At 35.4% G+C, this 11086-nt stretch overlaps 1 pseudogene; it reads left to right on the top strand.

Annotated features, from left to right (window-relative positions):
• Positions 1-445: 445 nt before the first annotated feature.
• On the top strand, positions 446-8932 carry LOC143388226 (tripartite motif-containing protein 51-like; annotated as a pseudogene).
• The last annotated feature ends 2154 nt before the right edge of the window (positions 8933-11086 follow it).

The following is an 11086-nucleotide window of genomic DNA, read 5'->3' as shown; positions in this document are numbered from 1 at the left end:
AAGTAGACTTTCCCCAATAAACCTGCTTTCATTTTCCTTTTATTGAAAAGATGAATGGAAACAATTATAATTGTATGTAGGCCCCTTATGACCCAAGTCCTACACCCACAGCCAGATGATTAATATTCAAATTTCTATTATGGTGGGAGCAGAAACTCAGTATGGCCGGAATATGAGTTATCTAGTCAAAATTATGCCTGACATAATGCTGAAGGCTCTCCTTGTGCATCAGTTCTTTTGTGTTATAGAATAGAGTTTGTACTACTTTAATGACCATTTTTTAAGAAAATTAAAATGTAGTTATTACTCCCCAGGTATGGGTCTGAGGAACCATTTTGCCTAATCAGGCTCAGAAATAACATGTTGCTGCTGCTTCTTCTTCTTCTTCTTCTTCTTCTTCTTCTTCTTCTTCTTCTTCTTCTTCTTCTTCTTCTACTTCAAAAATATGGATTCCAGAATCAAGCAAGCCTTCAGGAAGAAAATCATCTGCCCTATCTGCATAAAGTACTTTATAGATCCAGTCACCTTAGCCTGTGGGCAGAGCTTTTGTAGGCCCTGTATCTACCTTGGCTGGCATGATCTCTCAGTTCTTGTTACCTTCTCTGTATGCAAGCAGATGGTACAGAAGAAAGACTTTAAAACAAATGTTTGTGTGAAGAAACTGGCAGCCCTGGCCAGAAAAAAAACAGTCTTTGGCAATTTCTGAGCTTGGAGTAACACATGCGTGAGGCTCATAAGGAGATGAAGAAGAATTTGTGTGAATAAGACAAGAACTTTCTCTGTTTGCTCTGCTCTAAATCCCAGGAGCATGAAGCTCACAGACATGGCCAATTGAAAGTGCTTCTGAGGAGCACAGGGAAAGTGATTCCTCTGAAGATCCATTCTTAAAAGATCAAAGAAATCAACATGGGTGTGTTTTCTTGGGGGAACAGATGACTCTATGTTTCCCATTCAGAATGCCTTCTGGGTTCCAAGTCTCAGGCTTCCCATATTTGACAAACGTCTGAAAGGAACAAAGAAAACATAATGACCCTAGTATTTTCAATGAGGTTAATTTATCTCTCATTTCTGATTTCTTCCCTATGTGAAGGTCTGAATGTTACACTATTATTTTTGCTGCTTCTCTAACTTATGGTTCTTGTACAGAATTATCTGCTGAAGAAAATGCAATGTTTATGGAAAAAATATTGTGAAAGTCACAGAAATCTGGCCATGGAGATATTGACAATGGACTCATGGGAGGTTAGTGCTATACTTCTGCCTTCAACATAAACTTAGGGGTCCTATATGCAATATTTAAAGTAGGAAATAGATCTGAAACTCTAGTGTTCTCTAGGAATGAACAAGAAAGGGGAGGAGTCAATAGTAAAAGTATTTCCTCAGTTTCTAGTTATAAAAGTTTGGCCCTTAGATAGGGTTTCTATTTGAGACACAGATACTATCAAAATCACTCTGCTTTACTACATGTAAAGGTACACTTAGTACTTACACAACAGGTATAAAAAACTAGGCCATTTCAAAATGTCATATGTGCTGGGATGATGTAAATGGCAGGCAAAAGTGGCATTTGGTAGTTACTGAAAATTCAAATGTAGCTTCCAAAGCAGATTAAGCTGACTGCTAGTGAAAAATAAGTGGTGATAAATGGGTGCAAAATTTCAGAGAGAGGGATAAATGGTTCAAATATAAGAACAGTCTGAAATTACTCCAAAGAATTAATATTTAACAACATAATATAAAGTATGGAGGGGAAATATGAATAGTAAAGCAGCTTTGTGTTTGAGTAGAAGATTACAAATTTGATAATAATTTTTAAATAACTAATTTTCTTTGTGGATGTTTATCCTGAGTGTCTTATAATTTAAATTAAAATTAATTTAAAAATTGTTTCATGATAACTCTATTACAAATAATAAGCTAAATAACATGCAGAAAACAAGGCTGCAAAAATCTCTTATTGGAAAGGTTAAGATACAAATCAGAAAGGAAAATGACCGTCATGTAAATAAGTAAAGTTCTTGATATATTAGAGCATGATAACATTTTTTAGACTAATTAAGCAGGAAAGGTGAAAATGAGTAAAAGAGCACAGACTGCAAAATAGGTTTAAATTTTAAATAGTTGGTGGCAAAATTTTTAACTAAAAAAATACTTTAAGATTAAGTTCTGAAGAGGAACATAGCCATAGAATGTCATCCCAGAGAGAAGCACATGATAAATAATTGCACTGGTATATTGGGAGGGAGGTTACTGAAGTTATGGTGAAGTTGATGTCATAGATTGGAATGACTTTTGAAGAGAATTTAAGAAAATGGTCTCAGAAAGATAATAAGATCAGGTGCTAAATGGCACTTCAGTATTACAGTTAGCTGGATGAAGTGCTTGGAGATGACTATTGTACTCTGAAGTTACAGTATGTAGGTGTAAGTGACTTGGCTTAAACTCAAGAAGAGTGAATGGATTTCAATCTATTCGTTGTAGTCTAAAGTCCTTAAGTATGAAATGGGTTATGTTTCCTCACATATGGGTTGGAAAGGATAAAACAAAATTTTTTTTGTGTGTGGATTATTTTAGAAAACTCTTTATTATGAATTAAGTGAATTTAACCTGTTGATTAAAACTGTTGGCCATGATGAAGAGAAAAGGACATGGTAGTGCAGTCTTGTAATCTCAGCTGATTGGGAGGCTAAGGCAGAAAGATTACAAGTTTGAGTCTAGCCTCATAAAATTAATTAGAAAGAAAAAAACGAGCCATGAGTATTTGTAAAAAAGGAACGGAATAAAAGTTTGTGGATTCTGAAAGTTTGACAAGATGAAGGCTTAAATATGATTGTTAATAATACAAATAAGAATCTGGGAGTTTATTTTATTTTTTGTTTGTCCTTTTAAAATACACATGACAGTAGAATGTACTTTGACCTATTATTAATACTTAGATTTTAACTTATTCTGATTAGAATCCCATTCTTGTGATAGTACATGATGTGGAATTCCAATGGTTGTATATTGATATATAAACATAGGAAAATGAAGTCCTAGAATTAGGGAGTTTCGACAGGATTTAGAGGGATAGGTTCATATTTTGATGAATTTAATTTTACTGCAGAACTAAATAAATTTAAGAAGAGAAGCAATCAGAGTTGAATATGGGAAGATGCCTCCATTTTACTATGAGGAAGAATGGCATCATTCAGACAGGATGCAGAAAGAGAGAAAAGACATTTTTGAGCAGCTCAAAGAGAGTATAACCAGAATGATTCATATGACAGAGATCTCAAGAGGACCTGAATGAAATATGCCACAGACAAGATGTGGAGTCATTCCAGGTAACTACTGATACATGGGGATATAGGACAGGCATGTATAGCTATTGCATTTTACAACTGAAATCCACTTCCCTTGTTGCTTCAAGTTTGGTTGGACAAACATATCTCTCCACAACTGTGATTACTTTGCTACGAGGTCACTTCTTCCATGAAATTCTAAAAATAAGGATCCCTCCTATGTTATCTGTAAGTAACAAAAATGTATGTAATGATTAATGGATAGTCCCCTTCTGAAAATCAATGACATATTTGGGACTTTTAGAAATTCACCAAGTTGTAAGCTGCACATGGGTATTCTTGTTTTTTTTTATTTTTATTTTTTTATTGGTTATTCAAAACATTACAAAGATTTCAGAATCACATCGGTTACACATCCACATTTTTACATAATACCATAATAGTAACTGTTGTATTCTGCTACGTTTCCTATCCTCTACTATCCCCCTCCCCTCCCCTCCCATCTTCTCTCTCTACCCCATCTACTGTAATTCATTTCTCTCCTTATTTTTTTCCCATTCCCCTCACAAACTCTTATATGTAATTTTGTATAACAATGAGGGTCTCCTTCCATTTCCAAGCAATTTCCCTTTTCTCTCCCTTTCCCTCCCACTTCATGACTCTGCTTAATGTTAATCTTTTCCTCCTGCTCTTCCTCCCTGCTCTGTTCTTGGTTGCTCTCATTATATCAAAGAAGACATTTGGCATTTGTTTTTTAGGGATTGGCTAGCTTCACATAGCATAATCTGCTCTAGTGCCATCCATTTCCCTGCAAATTCCATGATTTTGTCATTTCTTAGTGCTGCGTAGTACTCCATTGTGTATAAATGCCACATTTTTTTATCCATTCATCTATTGAGGGGCATCAGGGTTGGTTCCACAGTCTAGCTATTGTGAATTGTGCTGCTATGAACATCGAAGTGGCAGTATCCCTGTAGTACGCTCTTTTGAGGTCTTCAGGGAATAGTCCGAGAAGGGCAATAGCTGGGTCAAATGGTGGTTCCATTCCCAGCTTTCCCAGGAATCTCCATACTGCTTTCCATATTGGCCTCACCATTTTGCAGTCCCATCAGCAATGTATAAGAGTACCCTTTTCCCCATATCCTCGCCAGCACTTGTTATTGTTCGACTTCACAATGGCTGCCAATCTTACTGGAGTTAGATGGTATCTTAGGGTGGTTTTGATTTGCATTTCTCTGACTGCTAGAGATGGTGAGCATTTTTTCATGTACTTGTTGATTGATTGTATGTCCTCTTCTGAGAAGTGTCTGTTCAGGTCTTTGGCCCATTTGTTGATTGGGTTATTTGCTTTCTTATTGTTTAATTTTTTGAGTTCTTTGTATACTCTGGATATTAGGGCTCTATCTGAAGTGTGAGGAGTAAAAATTTGTTCCCATGATGTAGGCTCCCTATTTACCTCTCTTATTGTTTCTCTTGCTGAGAAAAAAAAATTTAGTTTAAGTAAGTCCCATTTGTTGATTCTTGTTTTTAACTCTTGTGCTATGGGTGTCCTATTAAGGAATTTGGAGCCCGACCCCACAATATGTAGATCGGAGCCAACCTTTTCATCTATCAGACGCATAGTCTCTGATTTGATATCAAGGTCCTTGATCCATTATGAGTTAACTTTTGTGCATGGTGAGAGGAGGGGATTCAGTTTCATTTTATTGCATATGGATTTCCAGTTTTCCCAGCACCATTTGTTGAAGATGCTATCCTTCCTCCATTGCATGCTTTTAGCCCCTTTATCGAATATAAGATAGTTGTAATTTTGTGGATTGGTTTCTGTGTCCTCTATTCTATACCATTGGTCCACCCGCCTGTTTTGGTACCAGTACCATGTTGTTTTTGTTACTATTGCTTTGTAGTACAGTTTGAAATCTGGTATCGCTACACCTCCTGATTCACACTTCCTGCTTAGAATTGCTTTTGCTATTCTGGGTCTTTTATTTTTCCATATGAATTTCATGATTGCTTTATCTATTTCTACAAGAAATGCTGTTGGGATTTTGATTGGCATTGCATTGAACCTATAGAGAACTTTTGGTAATATTGCCATTTTGATGATGTTACTTCTGCCTATCCATGAACAGGGTATATTTTTCCATCTTATTCACAGACATAACAAGATGACGTGATTCAGGAATATAGAGCTTATTGCTACTGCTTTGTGTCTGCTCACCTGAGACACAGGGTCTTTAGACAATTGCTGGGATTTATTTATGGTTGCAGCAGAACCCAGACTCCACAGCATCATCCTCTTCCCCACACACAGAATATTGATGAACCACACTTTACAACGATTCTATAGTGGACTGTGTTCTATTGAGTAGAAAAGAAGTTGGAAATGCACCCTAGGATGGAAGACAGAACTTCTTAGGAACTAGTAGATTCTGGAGCTGATTCAAAAATCTCACACTGTACTTAATGGTAGAGGGATCTTGTAAAAATCACTCAGAATTTTTATTTTTCTTTTCCCAGGTCATTGGAGACACAATGTACAGGTGAATGTTTACATGCCTCCCAACAGATCTTTTTGCAGTTTTTACAGTACTTGTCAGGACTATTACAGCGCATGATTCACTGGAATACTCAGTCCCTCTTGTCATTGATCTACTTTTTTCTTCCCCCACCTAATTTGACATCTCTCTTAGTTCTCATTCTCAGTAATTTTAGGAGTAGCTTCAATTAAAATGTTGCAAAAGAGAAATTATTTCAAAATCCTTTCATTCCTGGTTTTCTTTCCAGTTCTGGAAAGCCTATGCAGATGAAGGAGAAATACTAAGTGTACACCAGGTTGATGAAATCAAACAATTCACAGAGCTAATAGTGGGAACACAGGCTAACAGGAGAGGTAGAGTGCTCCAATGTGTGAAACCTCTAGAGATTTGTTAATTTTGTATGTATAAGTTGAGAGTTTAAAATTATAGTTGAAATAAACTTAAAGCATTAGAACTCTGTGGGTCCTCCAGGCAGCTCAGCTTCAGAAACCAGATATCACTGCTTAGAATTCTTCTGACAGTCTCCCTGTGAAGGAGGCAATAGCCAGTTCTAGTTCTTAGAGACGCTTATGATTGCAGATAGGGAGATTTCAGTGCAGACTGGAAATGGACACCAGATTTTTACTCTTATATATATGCAAGTGAACAGAAAACTAAGCATATTTACAGAATTTGAGGAGTAACAGAAAGTATTAATATGTATTTCAACAGCATTTAAAATATATTTAAATATTTAGGAACTGTGAATAAGAGTTAATTTCAAAAAGTGATGATTTCTGTATTTCCACACCTGTGTGTTACTAGAATTCTTATAAAGGGTTATATCAAGAAAAGTCATGATTTTCTGACTTTACATATGTTCACTGCATCTTCCTTATTGCAGGATTGAATCTATGCAGCTGTATATAGCCCAGCCTCTGAATCCAGAACTCAGTGCAGGGCCCATCACTGGATTAATCCACAGCTCAATTGCTTTCAAGGTAAACATAAGCACTTTGGTAGTATTCTCATATGTATTATTTGTTCTTAGGACCACATGGGTGGTATTTCCCTTTTGTTAAATATCTTACTTATTTTTATAAATAAATAATATGACTGAAAATCCTTGAGTATGTATCTATAGTCAAATTTACACTGTAAAGAGTGAAAAATATGGGGCTGGGGATGTGGCTCAGGTGGTAGTGTGCTCGCCTGGCATGCGTGCAGCCCGGGTTCGATCCTAAGCACCACATACAAACAAAGATGTTGTATCCACTGATAACTAAAAAATAAATATTAAAAAATTCTCTCTCTCTCTCTCTCTCTCTCTCTCTCTCTCTCTCTCTCTCTCTCCTCTCTCATTCTCTCTTTAAAAAAAGAGTGAAAAATAAAAAAGAAAACTACATAAATATAATCCAGGCTCATATGTCCTGAGGTATATATAAAACAAGCAATATAAAAATTGGTAATTTTAATAAACAGAGCTATACTCAGATTTAAGTTTCATTATTCAATTTCACAAACAAATTTATGCAGTTGTTCAGTATGTTCAGTATTTAAAAAAAAATGGCCCTGGCATTTTAACTTGGGGCCTCCCACATGTTAGGCAAGCACCATACCAGTTAGTCAGATATGCAGCCCGCAGTATTTTTTGTAACAGACTCTCATGAATTTGCCCAAGCTGGCATTGAACTTTTTATCTGCTTATCCCAGTCTTCTGGGATTTCAGACATAAGCCACCTTACTCTGCTAAATTTGAATTGTTAGGAAAAGCTTTGGGGGGTAAATAGTTGAATAGTACTTTATGTTGTATATACCATGGGTATATATGATTTATATGACATAAAATTTTGAATAGCTATAGAAAATCTAAGAAAATAAATCAACTTTATCACCAAGAAAGGAAAATAAAAATAAAAATGATTTTAGTTTGCTCAATATAAATAGCTACATGTTAAATCTCATAAATTCAGGGCAGTGCAGAACATGCAGAAAACTTAGGGATAGTGAAAAGATTTGCATAAATAAATATTAAATTATTCTTTCTAAAATCACAGGATTTGAGGAATAACAGAAAGGATTGAAGTGGATTCCAGCAACATGTACAATATATTTGAATATTTAGGAAATGTGAATGAGAATTAATTTCATAAAGTGATACTTTCTAAAATATATAAATAGATTTTTATACAGTTGCTTATAAAAGCTTACAAGAGAGAAAATCTTCACCTCTGGTCCAAAGAATGACACCTTTTTTTTTTTTTGAAATAGGAATTTTTTTTTTCTGATAGTTATTTTTTATGTCTTCAGAGAGTTCAGGACATCCTCTGTGTATCTATTTTGAAACAAAAATAAAATTAAAAAAATTGGTTTCATATTTGACTCAATATTTGATTCTTCACATTGTCAACAAATTTATGAGTCTGTGGTAAGGAATTTATTTGTTCTGTAGAATTACTATTCATGCCCATAATGTATTAGATTTTTACATCCAAAATCATTGTTGCTTTTACAATTTCACATTTCTCAGTAATATTATTTCTGCACAGGAAGACTTTTTTTTAAAGACTTTAACTTCTTATTTTTTACATTCATGTCTGTAATATTTTTCTTACAGTTGCTATTACTTTGTGTCCTGAAAGAGCCAACTGCCGCGTCTTCCTGTAAAGAGAGTTGAGAAGCATGAATGTTGGATGTGATCCACAAGGTGCCTCCTGGATCAATCTAACATCAGAATGCTTTCTTGCATGGGGTACTCAGACTTTTACCATTGGCAGATATTACTGGGAGGCGAAGTGGGAGACCCTTGAAACTGGGCAACTCTTGGAACTGGGCTTTTGGAGTCTGTAATGATTATTGGAAAAAGAACAGAAATTACAAGATGGATGAGGTGGAGGGGCTCTTAGTTCTTGGATGTGTTAAGGAAGGTTTCTATTGCACTCTCTTTACCACCTCCCCAATTGTACTTCAATATGTACCAAGGCCCATTAGCCAAATAGGAGTATTTCTGGGTTATTAAGTTAGAACTGTGAGCTTTATTAATGTTGCTCAAATTTGCTGATATACAGGATTCATTCCTGTACCTTTTCTCCCTATCTTTAGCTTGTTTTCTGCTGTAGTCACTTCTGACCAGACATAGATAAGGACTATGCCCCAATGTATGGGAAATTCAATATCTAAGGAAGCCCTCCACCTTGGGTCTTATCAAACATGACAAACAGGTTGCATTTTGTTAATTTTACATTCCTTCTAATGTTGTGAAAATCTATTTAATGTGTTATTAATTATGGTGATAATATTAAAAGCCCATATATTCCTAAAATTTATGTTTTTTAAAAATTTATTTATTTGAGGAATATAATTGCCTATGGTACATGAAACAGAATATACTTCCTGGTTTTACTTTATTCCTGAACTGTCACAAATGAAAGAATAGATAAAGTATGATTTAATAAAGTTAAAATTCAACCTAAGAGAACATGTCTTTTTCTCTAACCAAACAAGCATAAACATAAAGACTCAATGGTTGTAAGAACATAATTTTCTCCCTTCTTTTTTATCTAACTTTAATTTACTCATCTTGGTCCATTTTCTGTTGTTTTCAGACAAAATCTGCAACTGAGTAAATTATAAAGAAAAGATTTACTTACCTCACAGTTCTGAAAACAGGTAAGTTCTACGTCATGGTGCCTCAGTTTCTTTTGTGTTTCATGATAAATCTGCTCACAGCAGAGAAGCAGAACGAGAAATCTTTCAGTGCAGAATGTTGGACGACAGGGGTGGCATCCTTCATAACAATGCACTTTCTTAAAAATAACTCTCCAAGGGCCCAGAATTCACTCTTTTATTTAGGTTCAGTCCCAGGAGAAAGGCACTGATCATTTTTCATGACTTAAAGGCCCCATCCCCAAACACCACTGCTCTATGAAATTACACTTTAACTTGGTTTTTATTGAGGACAAAGCATATTCAAACCATATTACTATATATTTATCCTGTCCATAATACTGAGTAATCATGCTTAATTGTTAGTGTGATGATTTCTTTTCTAAAATTATAATCATACATGTGAATATTTACAATTATTAGTATTCTCCTTTGCATTGGCAACCACAAGATAATCAATCTAGTGTTGAATCTAATAGTTATACAAGTGGACAAAAAGAAACCTGAGCCCTACCAATACATAGTCCTTTACAGATTGACTTAAGGCTCATAGAGAAATTGCCCAGACAAGACATAAAAACAATAATCATTGAGGAAAAATTCAATTGGTCTGAATTAAAATTAATGACTGTTTGCTTAAAAATACTATTCCTCAAGAGTAAACATACAAAACTGGAGTTGGAAAATTGCCATGCACTATAAGCTGTGCCTGTAGCTACTTGGAAGCCTGAATAAGTGGTTGGTTTGATTCCAGGTGTTCAGAACAAGATCTTCTATCAAAAAAAAATATATAACTAGAACCACGCATGATTGTAGATGCCTTTAATTGGAGCCACTTGGAAGGCTATGGCAGTATGGTCAGAGGTTTACCAAGGCTCTAAGCAACTTAGTGCGATATTTTCTCAAAAAAATAGAAGTGACGTGGTATGTGATTCAGTGATAAAGCTTCCCTGGGTTCAATTCCCAGTGCCCCTCCCTTCAAAAGAATATATTTACCAAGTATCTATGAAAGATACAATATATATGCATCATTGATACTATGTTGGTGGTTCTGAATTGTCAGTTTGGATTAAAGTATGCTTAAGTTTAGGATGCTTCTGGGAATGTCAATGAGAGTGTTTCTAAAATGATTGTCATATGCGACAGCAAACTGAAATACAGACGCACCCTATGGCAGCCATAGGTTGAGGCCCTGGATGGAATAAAAGTTGGAAAAATGAGGCATCAATGCCCTCTAGCTTGATTTTTCTTGAGGGGTTATAGATTGCTGCTGCAAAATTCTGAGAGCATCAGACTTCATCTCCTTTACTCTTCCAAAGTGGACTCTGACCAGTGAATATCATGTTGTTTCCACGTCTCTGATCCCACTAGGGCTACATCATTAATCCCTCTTGTTCTGAAGCATCAGTACCTTAGACTCAGCAGCTATTGGTTTCTCCAGAACTCCAGCCTGAAGATAGCCATTGTGAAATTATACAGCTTCTGATTCTGTAAGCCAATGTAATAATCCCCTTTCAATAATTATATATACCCTGTTGGTTCTGTTCCTCTAGAGAGCCCTGACTAATAAAGATGCATAAAGTTTGGTAAAAAAAAGAAAAGTAAATCTGCTAAAAA

This window comes from Callospermophilus lateralis, unplaced genomic scaffold (genome assembly GCF_048772815.1).
Source record: "Callospermophilus lateralis isolate mCalLat2 unplaced genomic scaffold, mCalLat2.hap1 Scaffold_488, whole genome shotgun sequence".
In the NCBI taxonomy this organism is placed as follows: domain Eukaryota; kingdom Metazoa; phylum Chordata; class Mammalia; order Rodentia; family Sciuridae; genus Callospermophilus; species Callospermophilus lateralis.
Note: the sequence above shows the minus strand (reverse complement) of the source record. Positions and strands in the feature narration are given on the sequence as shown.